The sequence below is a fragment of the Cheilinus undulatus genome, linkage group 6, assembly GCF_018320785.1.
Source record: "Cheilinus undulatus linkage group 6, ASM1832078v1, whole genome shotgun sequence".
Taxonomy (NCBI): Eukaryota; Metazoa; Chordata; class Actinopteri; order Labriformes; family Labridae; genus Cheilinus; species Cheilinus undulatus.
In genome coordinates, this window is record NC_054870.1 from 34,306,146 (window position 1) to 34,324,737 (window position 18,592).

An 18,592-nucleotide genomic window follows, 5' to 3' on the forward strand; every position below is an offset into this window, starting at 1 on the left:
ATTAACTGGCAGCCCGAGGGCGACATCAGGCCCCCCACATCTTCCCATTCAGCCCCCAAAACATAATTCTATTCAGAAACATGCAGAGGAAAAAATATTTTGGGTTGTATGTGGTATAATTATTTAAATTCCCTACAAAAATTAATACAAACCCAAAAACAACTGAGATTGACACAGTTTTATCGGGATTGGTTAAATGCTTGATCCATTTTACAGAAATCCATCTTTCAGCCATTATTAGACAATAAGATGCATGACAAACACATACTTATCTGTTCATTCTAGATTAAAACTGTAGTTTTAGAGAAATAAAACTAGAGACCCTTTTTACATGGCTTTTTCACCAATCAAGACAGCATATTAGCATCAAACTTGGTGATGGAGAGCAAAACAGCTCTAGAAATAATACACTAAATTAGAGGCTACAAATAAAACTATTTTTTAAAACAATTTTAATTAGACCAAAATGTCCAGTCCTTTTAGTTTATTTGAAAGTCTGGCCCCAAAAACATCCATCAGGGAAAAGCTAACCCTATTACAAATGTAGTTGATGACCCTAGCTTAAGTCAATCATTTCATTTCCGTAATGCCTTTTAAAAGTCATTTCTTACCCCCACTCCTAACCTCCGAACCCAGAATATGTGAAAAAAAGACTGATGATATCGATAGCTAAGCATGTTGCTAACTCAGCGTCCAGTGACTAATTTCAATAATTTGTTCTGAAAGAAGAAGGCTGCCCTCAACAAATGGGGCAAACAAAGTGAACCAGGGGGATTTAAGGAAAATTGTCGGTCTAATTTTGGATAGAAATCTCCCCCATCATAATAAAAACATCACACAGGAAAGCCTTGATTAAGACTGGTGTCTTTCTGGCCAGTTGACTTGCAGGAACTTTTTCAAGAAGCTGTTCTTGAGGATCATGGCGGTCTAACATATAACCTAGACACTTGATCCTGATGATTCCCCTTATTAGTCACCCATCTGTACATTGATTCATGAGCACAAAATGAAAGAAGAAAGTTTTTCTCCTCTATTCTGCTACTGGAATGTTCTTTCACACGCTTAATGTGTCTTTGTAGTTAACTGCAACACCATAAAAAAGGGCCAGGTCTTTTTTCCCCCCACCACAAATTAGTCTCATGCTGCGTCATGATTTACTGTCTCCGTTATAGTAATCACAACCAGATCTGTGCTCACCGTAGACTACCAGCGACGGCTGGAAACTTTGACAGACAGCCAGTCGCACTGTTGTCGCCGCTGTCACCAGGACAGTATGAAAGAAATGCAATAGCTGATGGTTACCGTAATGTTCAGATGTTTTCCCCAACTGGATTTAATATTTAGTTTTCTTCATGTGGTCAAGCTTGAATTAGTGTGTATGGTAAAATTAGTTATAAAATACAGAACAGAAATGATCATAAAATATAATGGGTAATTGAACTTTAACTGAAAGAAAAACAAGACTTGTGGAAAAGATTGAGGTAGGCCTGCTTAACAAGCACGCTGGAACATTTAAATTAATGGCTCAGCAAATACTGATGAGCACTTTAAAAGAAACTGGTTCCTAATGAGCCAGATGAAATATTCAAAACTAGAAGAGCACTCGGAGAGCGCAGACCTCTTCCATTAGCCCTATCTCCCAATAGTAGAGAATCCTTTAAAAAAATTCCTGGATTCAGACGGTGATCTGGATCACTCCCAAAATCTACTTGGTTCTTCCTTATGCCATTTCTGACATTTCCTGAAAATTTCATCAAAATCCGTCCCCAACTTTTTGAGTTATGTTGCTAACAAATAAACTAACAAACGAACAAACCCAACCGATCATATAACCTCCTTGGTGGAGGTAATAATCTGACAGATCTCGTTTGAAAAATACAGCAGATACAGCATTATAGCAAACTTTGGGAGTCTAATATGCCTAATGGATATGAGTGATTATAAAAAGTAACAAAATTGATACTAAAACAAATAAATGAAAGGCTCCAACAGAAATCTCCTTCTTATTCTATCAGTTTTCAGGAGTTGCTTGTGTGACTTAAAGCAGTAAAAGCAGCAGAATGAAACGTTGATTTACAGCTTGACTCACAGCAGAGTACAAACCTCTTGAGCTCAAGATGACATCGTGTCTCGCTCGAGCATCCCGGGCTCAGCCGTGCACACTGTTGCGGCCGAATCGTGACGACAGTGTGATAAGACCAAAAGCATTCCAGTGCTCATCAGCTGCTATCTGAACAAGGCCTGCCTCCACTTTGGACTGCATGGATCTCTTTAAAGGGAACTTAAACGCAGTGTCTGATGATGAGAACAGCTTCTAGATACAGTGAGTGATATAAATCTTTGGATAAGGGAAAGAGACACGAATAGATGAGAAGTCTGTGGAGGGAAACAAAGACTGGAACAGTAGCTTGTCTGCGAGCGCATCAAGGATATAAAGCATGTGGTAGCCAGCTGTGTTTCGCCTGGAGCATTTTTGAGTGCTTCCTGGTGAAATACTATTTCTAAGGTTCCTCAAGTGCTTCTATAAAATAAGTCACATAATTGGCTGTATGAAAAGGCAGGGCAAAAGCATGCATTGATAATCAAGATCTACGTATACATATTAAGCTCCTGACAGAAACTTTTGGTTTGTGCCAATTTCGAAGCAACCTGTGGACAACGCAGCACCCCTCCAGGTTTCTCCTTTTTTTAAGGCACAAGACTAAAACCTCGTATATGGCTGACCGCAACTGCCTGGGATGCCTGTTGAGATGCCTGACTGAATTGTGTTCTGGCAGAGTGATTGGTTTTTGGGGTGTGTAATTGTGCTGTCCCTCAAAACATAAAGCCTTGTTGGCAGGTAACAGCTAACCTGACACGCCAGATTGACTAATATATTCATTGCATGAATATATTTCACATTCATCTGGGAAAGCTCCCATAGACAGCGTTAGGAAAGGGTTGGACTTCTCAGAAAATTTTCAGAAGGTGATTGGAGGAACATTCTGTCTGTCACATTCATGACGGGCAAATCAAAGCAACAAATGATGTGCGCATGCATTACCCTTCTGTAGGCTACCGCTGCCTTAGAATGTTAATGGTGGAGCATCATCTAATATTGATGCCAAAGCCACTCAGGGGACCTGCAAAAACATCTCCTTTGCCAAGACAAGCTTTTAGTTTGACTATTTGCTCTTCTTTTGAAAAGAAATGTGAGCAAGCCCTGATTAAATTTCTGCTTTCCTACCAGCAGCCATTGGATACAGTGGAAAACCCCACCATAACGATGGCAAACCAATGCTGAAGCAGAAGAGCGATAACAGCTTTTCTGTCAAGGAAAGCTTTAAGTGTTGCTCTCTGCCGTTGTTTTGATAAGACACCTTTACGTGTATGAAAAATGCAAATATGTCTGATACTGCTTAAAATGCAGGATTGGTATAGGCGAGTACACAAGATAAGCCATGCTAAACGTTAGTACGATAAACCAGAAATCAATTGTTCTTGCATGCACAAGCTACCATTTTTAGAGCAGCAAAGAAGAACCAAAAGACCCACTGTAACAGCAAAGATTGGTGGCTACGTGACATTTTTACCCACGCCGATGAAATCGGCAGAGGGTTATGTAAAGGGTTCCGTATCTTTGTTCGTTTGTTTGTTTGTTTGTATGTGTACAAGATAACTCGAGAACGGAAAGTCATATCTTCACCAAACTTTCAGGGAATATTGGGATAGTGACAGGGAAGAATCGATTAGATTTTGGTGATGATCCACGCACCCGTTCATTATTTTTCTCGCACTTTGAGTTTTGAACACCATAGTAATCAATGGGAGCGTGAGTTTCTCGGTGCCGCTGCTAAGGTGTGGGTCTGCTGCCTCAGACGGCCATTTTAGTTTCTCTGAATGTGATCATTAAAATGCCTTCAGGATACCTGATAACTCACTTGAGGTTCCTCTGACTGAATGAAAATGGTATGAGAGCATATAAAATGTACATTTTCTGAGTATGAAAAAATAAATAAATAAATAAAAATAAAATAAAAAATGAATTTCTAAATTATTACCATAAATTCACTGTTAGACCTAAAAAGTTACATGTAAGCTAATAGCTTTCCCAGCAGCAGTCATTTGCTTCCAGCTCCCAGGACAACTAAATCCAGCCTGTAACTATTGTTACAAACATCTTTTCCGCCATGAAAAGCTTTCTGTGCAGTTCTTTGCCTTTGTTTTAATAAAGACAGGTGTCCCCTTTCTGATAAAACTTCTGCAATACTATAGCTACATCTGAGCTAATCATTACACTGGTGGCAGCCATTGCTACTGGCTCCTAGTACAACCAAACCTCGTCCATAGCTACCGCCTCTTTCTCCTCAAATGACACTGATTGGTCTGGTCCATTCTTAGACCTGGCATAATAGTTTCAGACTGAAGCTTTGCAAGATGGATCTACCTACTGACAGACATGGAATCGGGCTGATCCATCTGCATTGCAATGTTACTTCTTCTTGTGAGTGGTTTCAGACTTTTGATATATGCTCATCCACCTCTGCCCAGACGTTGATTAGGCACTTAAGCTCCTCACTGTTCCAAGTTGACTCAAAACACTTTTTTGTATGTTGAATAACAAGCAAACTAGAGCCTTAAATGCAAAGTGCAACTAGCAGGCTACACATGGTATTTGTTTACACATGCAGTGGGAAAGGCAGGCTATGATGTAAAGAGGCGAGCACAGCTTTTCTTCGGTGTGTGCTGCGGTGGATTATTGCAGTGTGAACCCAAAACAGTCCAGGGGGAAAATGGTATAGCTGTAAGTGAAAGCTCCCTAGCCTTTCATGTGCAGATTCACTCTGGAACTGAATGAGTATTTAGCACCAGTATCCAGTAAGTTATGTGTCTCCTTGTTTCCTGGGTTGGGGCAGAGAAATTATGACGTCACATGTAAAAGGTGTGTAGTGCGGTATGTATTGTAACTTTTTGGGTGCGAGCATTTGTTTACTTATTACTCGTGCGCCTCAGTGTTAATTCTTCCTCCAAACTAGACCAATGATGCCAATATCCTCATCTGCTAGTTCTTAGATTAAGTCATCAGAGTAGATTAAGGCTCCGTCTAGACACAATCTGTGGTAGAGTTTTATTTTCCCCCTATTAGTCAAGGCTTTGGTGAGGTAAAGATTATCCTAAGTCGTTGCTTGGAGGCCTCGGCCACTTGCAGCTCTAATCTGCAGGGGGACAGTTTAGATGATTGTCTTTGATGAGGTGCCCTCCACCTCCAATACTGATGAGCTGTTAGTCGTCATCACCACCACTGCCGAGTCTTGCTGCTGTGGTCTGGGCCCGCTGCCTCCCTCCTATCCCAGAGCCTCATTCATCCCAAGACAAACAGACAGAGTCATTACAATTAAGCAGCTCTATCAAAGGGACAGGCTACTGGCAGATTAAGGGAGGAGGAATGAAGTAGTTCTTTGTGTTATTGCAAGCAGTCAGCTCATTAAAGGTGGACTTAATGAAGTTCTGTTTGTTTGTCCATGAGTGTAACATACTCATTAGCCTGCATGTGCAGATTTGTGCAAAAGTCACGCTCTAGGAAAATAAGTTTTATGATTGCAGAACTTTTTAGAAGTTGTAAATGAGCTGTTTTGTATCTCAAGAGTGAATGAAAACAAAGTAGAGGAGACAGTGAAGGCTCAGACTCAGTTCTTAAGGGGCCTTGAGACTTGAAGGATTAAGATTATGGGGGAGGTTTCTTTTAAATGACTGATAGCACAAAGTGAGAGAGGGAGCAAGGCAGGGCAGGGCAGGAGTCTGTGTGGCGGACCAGCAGCAGCTTTACTCTTCAATCAGTGAGATGAAAATTGCCACTCCTGTCAAAGTAGAGGTGTTTACTGAAAGGAGGACAGGGGAGAAAAAGAAATAAGGAGCGACCTCTTGAGAGGGAGAGTTATGCAACCTGCATGGTCCAGCGTTTCCCATGGAGCAGGGCTGCTAAATTTGGCCAATCAGGTCGAGAGTTGCTACCTCTCAAAGTCTGTTGGCAGAAATAGAAGAGGTGTTGAGAGGTAGGACTGGATATGATCCTGCAAAGATGTATATTGACACAAAACCAAATTGCACATCTCTGAGTGTGGCTAACAGAATGATTGTTTTCCTGAGAATGAAAGTAGGACATCAGACACTCTAAGGAAACAATTCTACAAAAAAATCTACAAAATCAAGGCAGAATACAAGCATCTGAACCTACAAAAACTATTTAAGGTTAAAAGAGAGGCTGCTGACACGCAAAATGTCACATGTGACCTCAGCTTTAATCATTTACAGGGGTTATGCGTAAGTGATTTCCATTAAGAGTGGCCTGATTCTAAGCCTTGTGCGGTGATCTATCATGGTGGTCTCATGGTGATTTATGATACAGTGGGGCCTTGTGGCAACGCTGCCCTCAGTGTATTTTGTGCCTGTCTACATTTCATTGATCAGTGATGTGATGGAAAGCTGCAGTCAGGCCTCTATTTCAATGCAAGGATGTCATTGTCTGAGCTCTTCTGCAGTTATAAGGATTCAAAAACAGAATTTCTAGACAAAATTTCAGATAATTTCTTGCTTTAAATCGCGAAAATACTGCAGACAAACCCCTGAACACCGTCTATATTGGCAATTGAGGCAGTGTTCCTGCAATTTTAATCGACTCATTTGTCTCCTACACAATTGTCAGAGAGAATGATGTAGTATTTTTTTAAGCTTTTGTAGTTTTTAACATTACTGATCATCAAAATGTCAGATTGTATCAAATCAGATTGTATTAAAAACCACATGGTATCAGAAGTCCTAAACTGTTAAAATTTCTGATAACCTCAAGGATACCTACAGCTAGATGACTGTCTTGGATTTCTTGTGGGATAATGATCTTTTAAACATAAGTTCCTTTGAAATTTAGGCTCCTTTTTCAGACTCCATCATCATGGCCAGAGTTATTTCATGTCACCAAGAAAAAGAGCTACATTAAAAGCTCATCCGTTTAGCTTTTTAGGGAAAGTGGATCATACTTTTCTGGAGTGCATCTTGATATCTTCATAACTCAGTCTAATCACAGGGTTGTGGTACACCCTGGCCTTGTTTGTGTCTTTGTTAATGCCATGCATATGTGACCAATGACATGCTTGCATAGATGAGTGCGTACCAGTGTGCTCTCTCAGCTGCAGAGGCGGTTACATGTACATTATTGCGGATGAACATACCGGATGTTGTTTGGATGTTTAGCTGCTTGTTTTAAGTATAAATAAGTGATCAAAATCTTTGTGTCAGCTCTGTAGAGTGGTGTATCATCTGCAAGAAGAAAATTTGCATCTTCATGCAGCTGCATGCATTTACCACAGTAAAATGTATTACTATGACCTATAGAAGATGCAGAGATATTCAGTAAGTGACTGATGTATTTTTATTTATTCTCAATGCCTTTGTTGCCTGCTACAGTATACAACCACGTTGCCAAAGAGGTTAGGGCGCTGTGTCATATGCAAATAAAAACAGAATGCAATGATTTGCAATTCTCTTAAACCCATATTTTATTCACAATATATCATAAACAGCAAGTTTGCAACAAGTTTTGATCTTGTTTAAAGTTCCGCTAATCATCAATACTGGTTTATTTCTTGTTAAGTGATACGTCTGACTGGCGCTCAGTCTTTGTAATCACACTCTCATGATGAGGTCTCATCATTAAAAAAGATGTTACCAAAAATGAATTACATAAACATGGCATGCTAACCAGCCCACATGTGCGCGACTGAAACAGTGGAAATGCATCCATATACCGGGGCAGTGCACTTTTATATGCTGAGCCTACAGTAGGGCCCTATGAAATCCATTTTGTTTTTTTGCCAAATTTTGTTTTATTTTTTTGCCAAATTCTGTTTTTCCATTTTAATTTTTTGAAATTACGTTTTTTAACCTTTCCACTAATTTTACCATAAAAAGAGTGTCTTGTTTATGTAAATGAATAAAATTTGCACTAATAAAATAGAAATAACCTTAAATTTATTGACAAAGGGCCACAGTTGGCCCAGGAGCTGTTGTTTGGCTAACCCTGATATAAAATAATTATAACCAGTGTCACAGTCAGATGTTTTGAACATTTTAAGATGCATCCACGTCTATAATCACACTGGGTCCTAACTGATGTTTATAATGTAAATGAAGAAATCCTTCTGTTCTCTCAAAAAGAGTTATAGTAACTTATTAAGAAGGTCACATTAAAGTTAAATGGTTAAAAGTAAACCTGTTACCTATTTTTTTTTTTACTCTTACATTATGTAGGAGTCCATGCAGTTTGATTCTTCATTGTGCTCTACTCCTGACTGTAACGGTTCTCTACTCATCTCGCTCTCTACATTGCTGTCTGTCCATTTGCCTCATATCAGACCGCTACGTAAATGCAGACACATGTTGGCTCGTTAAACAACCAAAGGGAACTACAGTATCTACGGGAGGCATTATTAAACTAACTGATACTCGAATGTAACATCATTAACGACGGGACTTCATAAAATCACGAGTCCGTACGACTCAAGTTTGAAGCCTTCGAGAGGTGAGCAGGTCTTCAAGTTGTGACTTCAGCTGTGTGCCTTCGCACAGACACACCTCTCTCTCTCTCCGTGATTCTCTGGTGTGGTGAGGTAAAATAACTTGAAGCACTGATGAGTTTTCTTGATGTGGAAATCATAAGGCCCTAGTACTACAGCATAAATGGAGGGAGAAATGCAGAGAAAGCTCTGTGTTTATCCTTGAAACATATAAGTCTTCTCTATTTTGTGTGCATCTGAAGCTCACACACACTCTACTCTGTGTGTGTGACTTTAGCTCACGCACACACAGTACAGCGTTCATCTAATGTATCTGCTCTTGGGAAGAAAATGCAGGAAATTTTGGAAACTCACAGTTCTTTTCCGTTTTAGCAGGTCTGGCTGCTGGAGGCAGCTACCTACTAATTTGATATGCAGGAAAAACCCTGCTTGTATACAATGGCTTCTATTGGAGTGATTAGCTTGGAATTAGCCACAATGGCACTTTTGTCAGAACTGGACAGCATTTCCTTATGAAAACAAGCACAGAGGGCAACACTGAAAGCTTTCTGTGACAGAAAAGTGTTTTCAGTCTTCTGCCGACCTGCTTTGGCATGAGTTTGTGAGAGTTACAGGGAGAAGGTTAGTTGTAGGGAGTGGCTGTATACAATGCCTGCTAGTGGAGTGATTAGCTTGGACTTAGCCACAGCTAGAGATGTTCTGATACCATTTTTCTTTCCCGATACTGATTCCAATACCAATGCCAAGGTGCTGAGTGCTGATCTGATACTGCTTTGAACTTTCTGGACTGACTCTACAGACTAGCAAATTATTTTAGACCTATATTTGACTCAGAACATGGCTCAACAAACAGAATCATAATGTACAGCATCGCTGTGACCCTAAAGTTGGTTTTCTGATGACAATTGAGTTTTACTGCTAAATATTTAATAATAATACAAGGGGCTGCATCATAGGCTCTATCTCTCTACATTATGATCTATTCAGGCAGCATGACGTGATGACAGAACAGCCTGCCATTGGCTGACAGACCCTCACAAAGGGTAAACAATATGATGGTTAGCATTCAAGCTAGCGGTAATGAATGGTCGTAATTGGGTTGAAATGGATAAAAAGACGTTCATGGGGTTTACTGGTGTGGATTTAATTATTTAAGTCCTAGTAAGTCACATGAGTTCCAGTCCTGCTGAAAATGCTGCCGCAAGGGATTCAAAGGCATCAATAGCATCAATGAGAAGGCACAACGGCAAGCTTCAAGAGCAGAAACAAGTAAAAGAGTTATGGTTCAAAAGCTTATTGAATATAATTAACTATATCACTTCTTGTCATGTATGACAGCACCGGTCTGGGGAAGGGATGGGTACCTTTCACATTTGAACCAGTACCAGTACACAATGGTATCCATTTTTGGTACTTTTGTGTGTGAATATGCAAATAAAAAAATATATGTATAATGTTTCACCAACTAAAGTATTACAAATTATAAATGCATGTAAACAAACTACTTCCTCTACCATGAACTACATCTACTGCTTATCTTCTATCCTTGTGCCGTTCTTTAAAAAAAAAAAAAAACTTCTCTGGTAGGAGCAGAGCCCATTCCTAACTCATCAATCAATCATGCGCAGGTCCACGCAGAAGCATAACCAAGCCTTAATCCAAAAAACAAAACAAAACAAAACAAAAAAAAAAACATCACGCACCTGAACCTTGCACATTAAATCCGTTACATTCTATTTGTATTTACTACAAAAATTTATAGAATGTGGCAAATTGTTTCATTTCTGATGAAAATAAGCAGTGAGGATGAGCCTGTGGTTCTGTTACTCCTTCAAAATCACTCTGAATCCATTCATCCTGACAGAGAGATTCATTAAGGTACCAGCTGTGCCAAGTCGGAGAGATGGAGAGGAACTTTTTGGACGCACTCACACTAGGCAATCCATACCATTTCTTAAAGAGGTAGTAAACACTTTAACATTTTTTTTAACTGTACACTAATTTATCGGACTGAACTAGGATAAAACACATCAATGCTGGTGTTATTTCTGACATTTGCACCAAACTGATAAAAATTTACATTTTATGGCTTTAAATTAGCTCAAAGAGACATCTGCTTTGAAAAATCTTTTCTGAAAAGGTGTGGCTTATCTGACATAGAAACCTACCACTGATGGGTTTCTACGTCACAAACTCTATATAACCGGTAGAATGTTACCACCTCTTACCAACTTTACCATTCAGAGACCACCCCCATCCTCTCCTTCCTGCACTGCCTTGGTGAGAGCTCCGGTTTTAGTAACGTTTTAGTAATGCTGGAGCCAAAAGCCCAAACAGGTAGTGCTTAGGACCACCATGGTCTTCCACCACACTATAGCCTGCTTCAGGGGACTATGGAGGGGAAAAAAACCCTCCACCTAAAAAGGTCGCTCTGAGGCAGCTGTGCTGCAGGACTCTATGTCACTTTCTGGCAAAGGGACATCACTGTCATTCCCGCCTCATCTGGAAAACCCTGTCCTTTTCCCCTCCCTCCTCTCAGTACCAAAGTGCCCACTTTTGAGCATTTTTCATAAGTCTGAAGTGGGCGGAGTTACACACTTACTGAGTCTGTGAGGTGACTGAAAGAACAAGCGTGTGCCTTCATCTGGTATATTCCCATGGTTGATATCCACATGATTCTGTTTGGCAGAAGTAGGGATGGGGATCACTAGTGGCCCCATGATACAATAATATCACGATACTTGGGTCACAATTCGATATTATTGCAATTTTAAATATTTTGCAATACGGTGAGTATTACGATACCATATATTGCAATCTATACCATTTTTTCAACTGTTTAGCTGATTTAGCATTAGTCTTGCCCTGATGTTTGACGTATTTCTGCAGACCTCACGTCATTTTCATCCCATTGGTGCCCTTCTTGCATTCCTAATGTCCTTCCCCTGATGCTGCCATGTTTTCTTTCTCCTGCTCTATGACCGTCACCTCTGCTGATCTTACTGGACCAACAATTATCCAAGCAATTGTTTTTGTTTTCCCATTATCATAGACTTCCGTTCAAATTCGAATTAATTTGAAAAAATCAATTCTTGGTGGAGAAGACGATACGATAATAACCAGACAAAATATCACAATACTATGCTGTATTGTTTTTTCCCTCACCCATAGTTGGTACCTATAAAAGTAGCTAATTCGGTACCCATCTCTAATCTTGAGAGTCATTGCTGCAAACCTAGTGGTATAAAAATGCTGAAATTATTTTCAATTCATAAGAAAGATGCTGCAAACAGCTCATTTATCATCAGTTTAACGTACATTTTTTTATAAAAATTTATTGGAAACTCACTGCATTTATGGGGAATATCTTTTTTTCCTTATTGCTTCATATATGAGAAATTAAACTGCAATGTAATTTTTTTTCAAATATTCATTACCACTTATAAGAGGCAACAGTGTCTAGCAGAAAGTCTTTCTTTGCCATCATATCTTTGTTATGTGCAATTTCACATTCACAGTACAACAAAGAAGTGGAAGACAACATGTTTATAATGTCATCATCACCTCTGCCTTGTTTGAGGTGACTCTGCCCTAATATTTCCTGTGTCATTCATTTAACAGCTAACCAACTTCATCAGGAAATTTTACTATGGGGCTGGCAGGCAAAGTTAAGGGTAACTTCAAGGTAAAAAAAGTTGCCTATTTGGGTTCTGGATGCAGCTAACATCAAGCATTTCAGGAATTTTCTGGATTTTAGCAAATGTTCATAAAAATAATAATGTAAATATCCAATAGCACCGACCTTTAGAGAATGATAAAATCACTACAGTATAACTCACTCCTTTCTACAGTCAGAGAGAGAAGAATAGAGTCTGAGTTTGCTAAAAATACACTATTTGTCTGGATGGGCAGGAGAGCAGCCACAAAATAATAATTAGCTCCAAGGATAACTCCTGACTGCCGCATCCATTATGGTATGTGATGATAACTCTATGTGTGACGAGAGGAGCAAAACAACATGCCTCCTTTTGCATTTCCCCCACTGCTTCAGTTGATGTTCCTGCATGATGAAAGCATCCCATAATCCTCCTGGAATGACAGTGGACAAAACATGGATAAGAGCAGGGAGGAAATTGCAGTACAAACAGCCTGATGAGTGCCAGAGACACGGCCCAATGAGTCTGGTCTGATCTGTGTTTGCACAGGACCACAGCATGCAGATTGAAGCTCAAAGCCTTTGTGTGCTTGTGTGTGTATATGTGTGCGGCATTGAGCAACAAGCTGAGGTCGGGGTAACAACAGTGAGCCTGGCAGGTGATTCAGGAGAAGACTGTTCTGCAGAGATGGATTCCCATGGGATTTGTGGGCAACTCTTTTCCCTCTGCCTGTTTCCTCTCACAGATCCCAGAGGTGTGATCAGAATGACTTTAACGCAGATCTGTCGTGGATTATTGACAGGCTGACTCTGACTCACAATAAACATCTCTCTTTTCACATGAATTGAGCAAGGCACAAGCTTTTGGATGATAATCTTTTCTTCCTCTCAGAAAGCGTCTAATTGCATTGGCTGGCAAGCCCACACAGAATGGTATGCAGTTATGAATGGTGTGTTTATGCAGGTTAGTTTTTATGTGAAGTGTATGTTTGCTCTCATATTGCATATAATTTGCCCAATAACACTCACATCTGCTATTAAGTTACCACAGAGTTACTTTGGGCAAAAACACAAGGAATTAACTCTTTGTTCTCTAGTCTGAACTACAATGAAATGCTAGAAACAAAACAAAAAAACTTCTGCTTTTCTGCTGTAGAAATCCAACTACAGGCTAAAATTTGAGCTCTTCTAGAGTGCAGACATCTCAAACATCATAATACACCACCATGTTTTGATCTCGAAACAGTTCCAATCTTCCAGTGGCCATACAAAACTGTTCCAGACACAGATATTAAAAAGACATTTACATCCAAATTCAATGTAATAGGTGCGCAGTGTCAATTCTCATGAGTGCATTGTCCCTCCCTGCACAGCCATGGCTAAATCAGTGGCGCCACAGCCGCAGAAGCAGGTAGTAATAAGTCTTTGGATGGTGGCCCATGGATGTGTTAGTTGATGTGTTACTCAGAGGGCCCCTATGAAAAGACCCCAGGCGCCTATCCCAGTGCCTGTCTACGCGGCACTAAAGCGACCATTAGGGCTGGATTTAAAGGCCAAGACATTTAGGCTGCTGTCATCTTGTGTCAGTCCACCACAGGGACCGCGCCGTGGTTAAACAGGCTCGTAAATAAACACCACACGCATGCAGGCGGGGAGCTGGGCTGTGGTGGTGCTGCTGCTGCTGGTGGTGGGGGAGCAGACCGCAGGTTTGGACCAAGGCACCTCTAAACGCAGCCCCCCTCCCTTTCTCCCTGCCCCCAACTGACGTTCCATGAATTGCCAGACTTAACCTTCAGCTTCATCAGTCGTGGAGGAGACTGACGGCTCCCCCCTCACAGTCACTTTGTCCCCTCTGAATTTCTCCTCTCCTGCACACACAAACACATTTTTGCATCTGTCCTCTGGCTCAGCTCAGAGGCAACACAACCACCATGGTGCTGGTGGCGACAGCAGTGATGGAAAAACTGAGGGCTTCTTTCTGAGCAGCCCTGGGGTCCCATCAACCCTCCCTTCTCCTCCCCTCACCCTCCGTCTCTCCCCTGTCTGTCTTCTTCTGGAGCGGGACCACACAGATGTTCCAAACCACATCCAAGCAGTCTGGCTGTGATGAGCACATTTTACACACAGAGTGTAAGCTAACAATCTGCCAACAGCTAAAAAAGTGTCTGACTCTGGCCTAGCACTAATCTTTGTCTAAGACAACGGCCACTGGAACTCAAACTGGCGCTTACGTAACACTGGTAGACTGACAGGGAGACTTGAACATAATGGCAATTATCACATGGAATATGGGATGAGCTTTTGCTCCGGCAACAACAGAACATCTTAATAGCTCTTGGTTGCATCTGCAGGAGTCTGAACTGTCAGCAGTAATGTTTGGATCATCAAAAATAAGACCACTGTTTGCAGAAAGGCTTGTGCCTGAAATCACTCAAGAAACAAATCTAGTGAGCGAGAAAGCCACGGATTAAGCATGTATTACAGTCAGGAACAGCTTAAATGGTGTGATTCAGTCAAACTCCTCTGAATAAAGAGGAATATAATAAGAGTTACTGAATGCCACGTCCTCTTTGAGTAATCAGCCATCTTTACCAGTCTCACAGACATCAATGCAAGTATGTCTCAGCCCCTGTCATTTAAAACTGCTACTGTTTTAATGCACCAAAAACTAGTCAAACCCCTCAATTACTCTTCATGTGAATACTCTGTGTGTGTGTGTGTTTCTGTGTGCAAGAGTGTGTGTGTGGTGCGCATACTCATCTGAAGTCTGTGGTTTGGTATGGTTTGGCGGGTGTGGGAAAGTGTGGTTAGAGCTACACTCACACAAATAGCGGTTTTCAGTGTGAGCAGACAGTGAAATTCTCATTTTAAGACAACAACACAGTGTGTACCTCGACGCTCGCCGATGGCCAAACCACACAATGTTTAAATCATTTTGGCTTAATTGCTTTTTAACAAGGCTCCCTACTGCGTTGACATTATACATTAACACTGTGGGTGCTGAAAGCTCACAGTCTGACAAGTCTGGCCACGTAAAGCTGCATCTGACTAAGAAAAACACAAAAAAAGCTTTTTGTGAAAACTCCACTATGTCCTTTTTTATAACAACAAAAACAATGAGTGCTAAAAATGCATCCAAAATACTTCCAAATACACTTTCATGTATCAGAAGCAATCAAAATTGTTTTCTCTTTTGAATGGTGGCTTCATGTCCTGAAATAATGTCTCCACTCTGTCTGATAGACTGAGCTCTGATTGCAGACTTGCACTGTTGGCAGATATAGGATGAGATATGATCTGACCTTGTATCCAGTGATACAGCCGTGCATGATACATGGTACAAACACAGGACTACCAGTCATAAACCCCTTCATTAGGAGAGCCAGACAGTGTGGAGCATGTATTTTACTACACACCCAACATTTCGGATAGAATATAACCTTTGGGCGGGATGTCGTAGGACTGGGCTCACTGAGCTGCACTCTGTGTGTATGTGTGAGTGTGCGAGACCTGTCTGTCAGTTAAGCCTTACTTTGGGTTTTGAGAACATTTCCAAAATAACAATGTGCAGCATAGAAATTATAAAGCACTCAAGATGTACAATATATAGTTATGGAAACCCAAAAACATCTAAGATGACTTCTAAAATGGCATTAAGTCAGATGGCACACGCTTCGTGCACACAACGGTCTTGTGAAGGTATAGAAATGTCAAAACAAAACACTCAGAGACATCCTAATATCCTCAAATTAGTTTGAAAGCAGGTCCCCAGATAGCTCCAGCTGCGGTCATCGGGCGCCTATTTTTGAGAGGCACAGTCTTAAATAGCTGCAGGAAATGAGGAGATGATGATGGACTTGAATCTACCGTCTGCCTAGGCACCGCTCTCCCAAAATAGGAGTGATCTGTTGTCCTCTACATGCTAGACAGTGGAAAATAATCTGATTGAAAGAAATGTTAAGTAATTAGGCTGGCAGGATAAGCAACAACTCAGTAATGTAAACAGAATAATTATTTGCATGTTTGCATTTAAAAATTGCATCCAGTCAACAACATTAATATTTAAGCGATATTTAATGGTCTGCCCAGAAAACTGTAATTAAGGACAGATTAACATCAGCAAAATGAAAAATGAAAGTTAAGTTCAAAAAGGGCCCTTAATTGAGGCTTGGTTTAATCAGCTAATATTTGTTTTTATTATCTCATGTTTGTCTAACAGTCCAAATGAAATATCAGTGTCATAATTTACGCCACGTGCATGCACGCAACAAGAACCCACACACTAGTAAAACCATCAGCAATGCTGCAGGCCCTGTAATGTTCAAAGAGAGCTGCATTAAAATACTATATCTTTAATTTCCACTTAGTCAGCTCAGTATTTACTACAGCCTCTTTATAAGTAATTTGCATCACTTGATTTGCTCTCTCATCTCACAGGCAGCTGTCAGATCACAGATGTAAGTTTCAGGCGCCATCTTGTGGCCAAAATGTTGCAGCATCTGTGTTCATATAAGGCTTAAAATAAATGTTGAATTAATAAACTAGTTTAACACCACTAAGAGTATGCTTAAGCCCAAAAGCTTGTCATGGCTCATAGGTTTATCTTTGTTCCATTATTTTTTCTTTGTTTTTTATTCAACTGTAATGGAAATGTGAAAATGGCAAACGTGTTTTCATCTAGTCTGCCCTGTTGCAATATATCATTTCCAGCCCAAATACCTATTCCATCAATCATTATTTATTTTCAAGTGTTCATGCAACAATATAGACATATTATCAATAATTGTATTTTTTATATTATGCTTTATTTTTTTTAATTCATACTTAATTGTACATATGTTTAGAATATTTTGCATATTTCTTCCATAGTATTTTATGATTTCATGCTTCTGCTTTCATTTTTATGCACAGCAAGGGAAGTGACCCCATAACACCAGTTCTCATCTCTGGCTTCCTTAGAGTTTTAGAACTGATTTTAAGATCTTACTGAATGTTTTTAAGTCTTTAATGGACAGGCTCAACCAAATCTGGGAATTGCCAACCCTAGGAGCCTAACTGCTGCCTGAGATCCTCTAGTAGGGTTCTACCAGCAGTTTGTATAACCTGACTGGTTTTAAAAGAAGATGAGCCTTTGCCATCTGGAACCCACAGGTATGGAACTCTTCCTCATATAACTTGCTTTTATCCATTAGCCTTTTCAAACATTGGCTTTGTGTAGCATATTGAAAGTTAAAGGCAGCAGTACTTTGCACAAGGTCTGAATCTACACTCTCCTTTGAATAGTGCTTAGAATCATCCAATGAGTTCACTGTATGCATAAATGAAGGTGTAATTTAATGTTAATTAAATAAAATATATCACACTGTGACAGCCAGTCTAGTCAGGCTGTCACAGTATGTCTAGACAGGTTATAGACAGGTGAGAGCATGATTTGAGACAGCTGTGCACTGACAAATACATGGTATATGTTGTACAGGTAATGTGTCATGAGTATCACTGAGGTGTGGATGAAGAGTCAGACTGATAACTTCAGGAAAAGTGTCAGAGTGATGACCTCAGTAGTTCAGTCTGTCAGTCTTCCCTCTTAAGGCATTAAGAATAAAATCTTACCTGAGCCTGGTGGTGCAGGACATGATGCTATGAAACTGTCAGCTGCATCCCTTTGATTCTTTGAGGATAGTGTTGGTCTTCTCCTTTTATGTAACTCTGTCTGATAGGCTCAGCAGTAATAATTTTCTTTTTATCAGTAAGCTGAGGGAAGTTTTTTCAGGTTGTGATGTAGACAGTCAGGATGGTCTCAGTGATAGACTTTAGAAGTTGCAGAAGGTCCTGAAGTCCAAGCTGAGCCTTTTAGCCTGCAGGATATGAAAAAGGGGTCAGCTTTTTCTTCCAGTTGTGTCATAGAGTCCACCACCAGCTTTTTGAGGATTTTGTCTTAGCACCTGAATGACAAGCCTTACCACTCCTTGTGAGAAAGTTCAGGATCTAGGCACATTGACAGATCTTTAAGCTCACTCAGTAAGTTGAAGAAAACAATTGTGTAGCAGAGCTATAATAAGCATCTTTTTCATATGTGTGTCATTCTGATCCATGTGGAAGACAAGGTAATATAGAGATGACTCCCAGTGGTCTCTTTGGTCCGTATGAAAACTGAATTGTATTTAGAGAGTATGGAAGGAAGGAGGTGATGAGGACTGTGCTTGGCTGCTTAAAGTGCATCATCATAATGTAATTTTGTGCTACAGAGTGGCTGGATGGATGTAAACAGCAGCTGCACAAGGTAATTTGTCTGGGAGAGATACTAGGAGGCTGGATTGTTTAAAGCAGGTTCTAATAATAAAGCTGGTAAGCAAAATAATTATAATGAATAAGCTTCAGCAAAACAAGA

The 18,592-nt window shown here is 40.3% G+C and overlaps 1 long non-coding RNA gene across 3 annotated transcripts in view; it reads right to left on the minus strand.

Moving 5' to 3' along the window:
* LOC121511178 overlaps positions 1–18,592 on the minus strand; it is a 172,779-nt gene that overhangs the window by 151,416 nt on the left and 2,771 nt on the right. For 2 of the 3 annotated variants that reach the window (XR_005992025.1, XR_005992026.1), the window contains exon 2: positions 17,815–18,059. This is a non-coding gene — a long non-coding RNA (uncharacterized LOC121511178). Of the gene's footprint in view, positions 1–12,533; positions 12,639–17,814; positions 18,060–18,592 lie in introns of those variants that run through there. The other variant, XR_005992027.1, reaches the window with a different exon arrangement.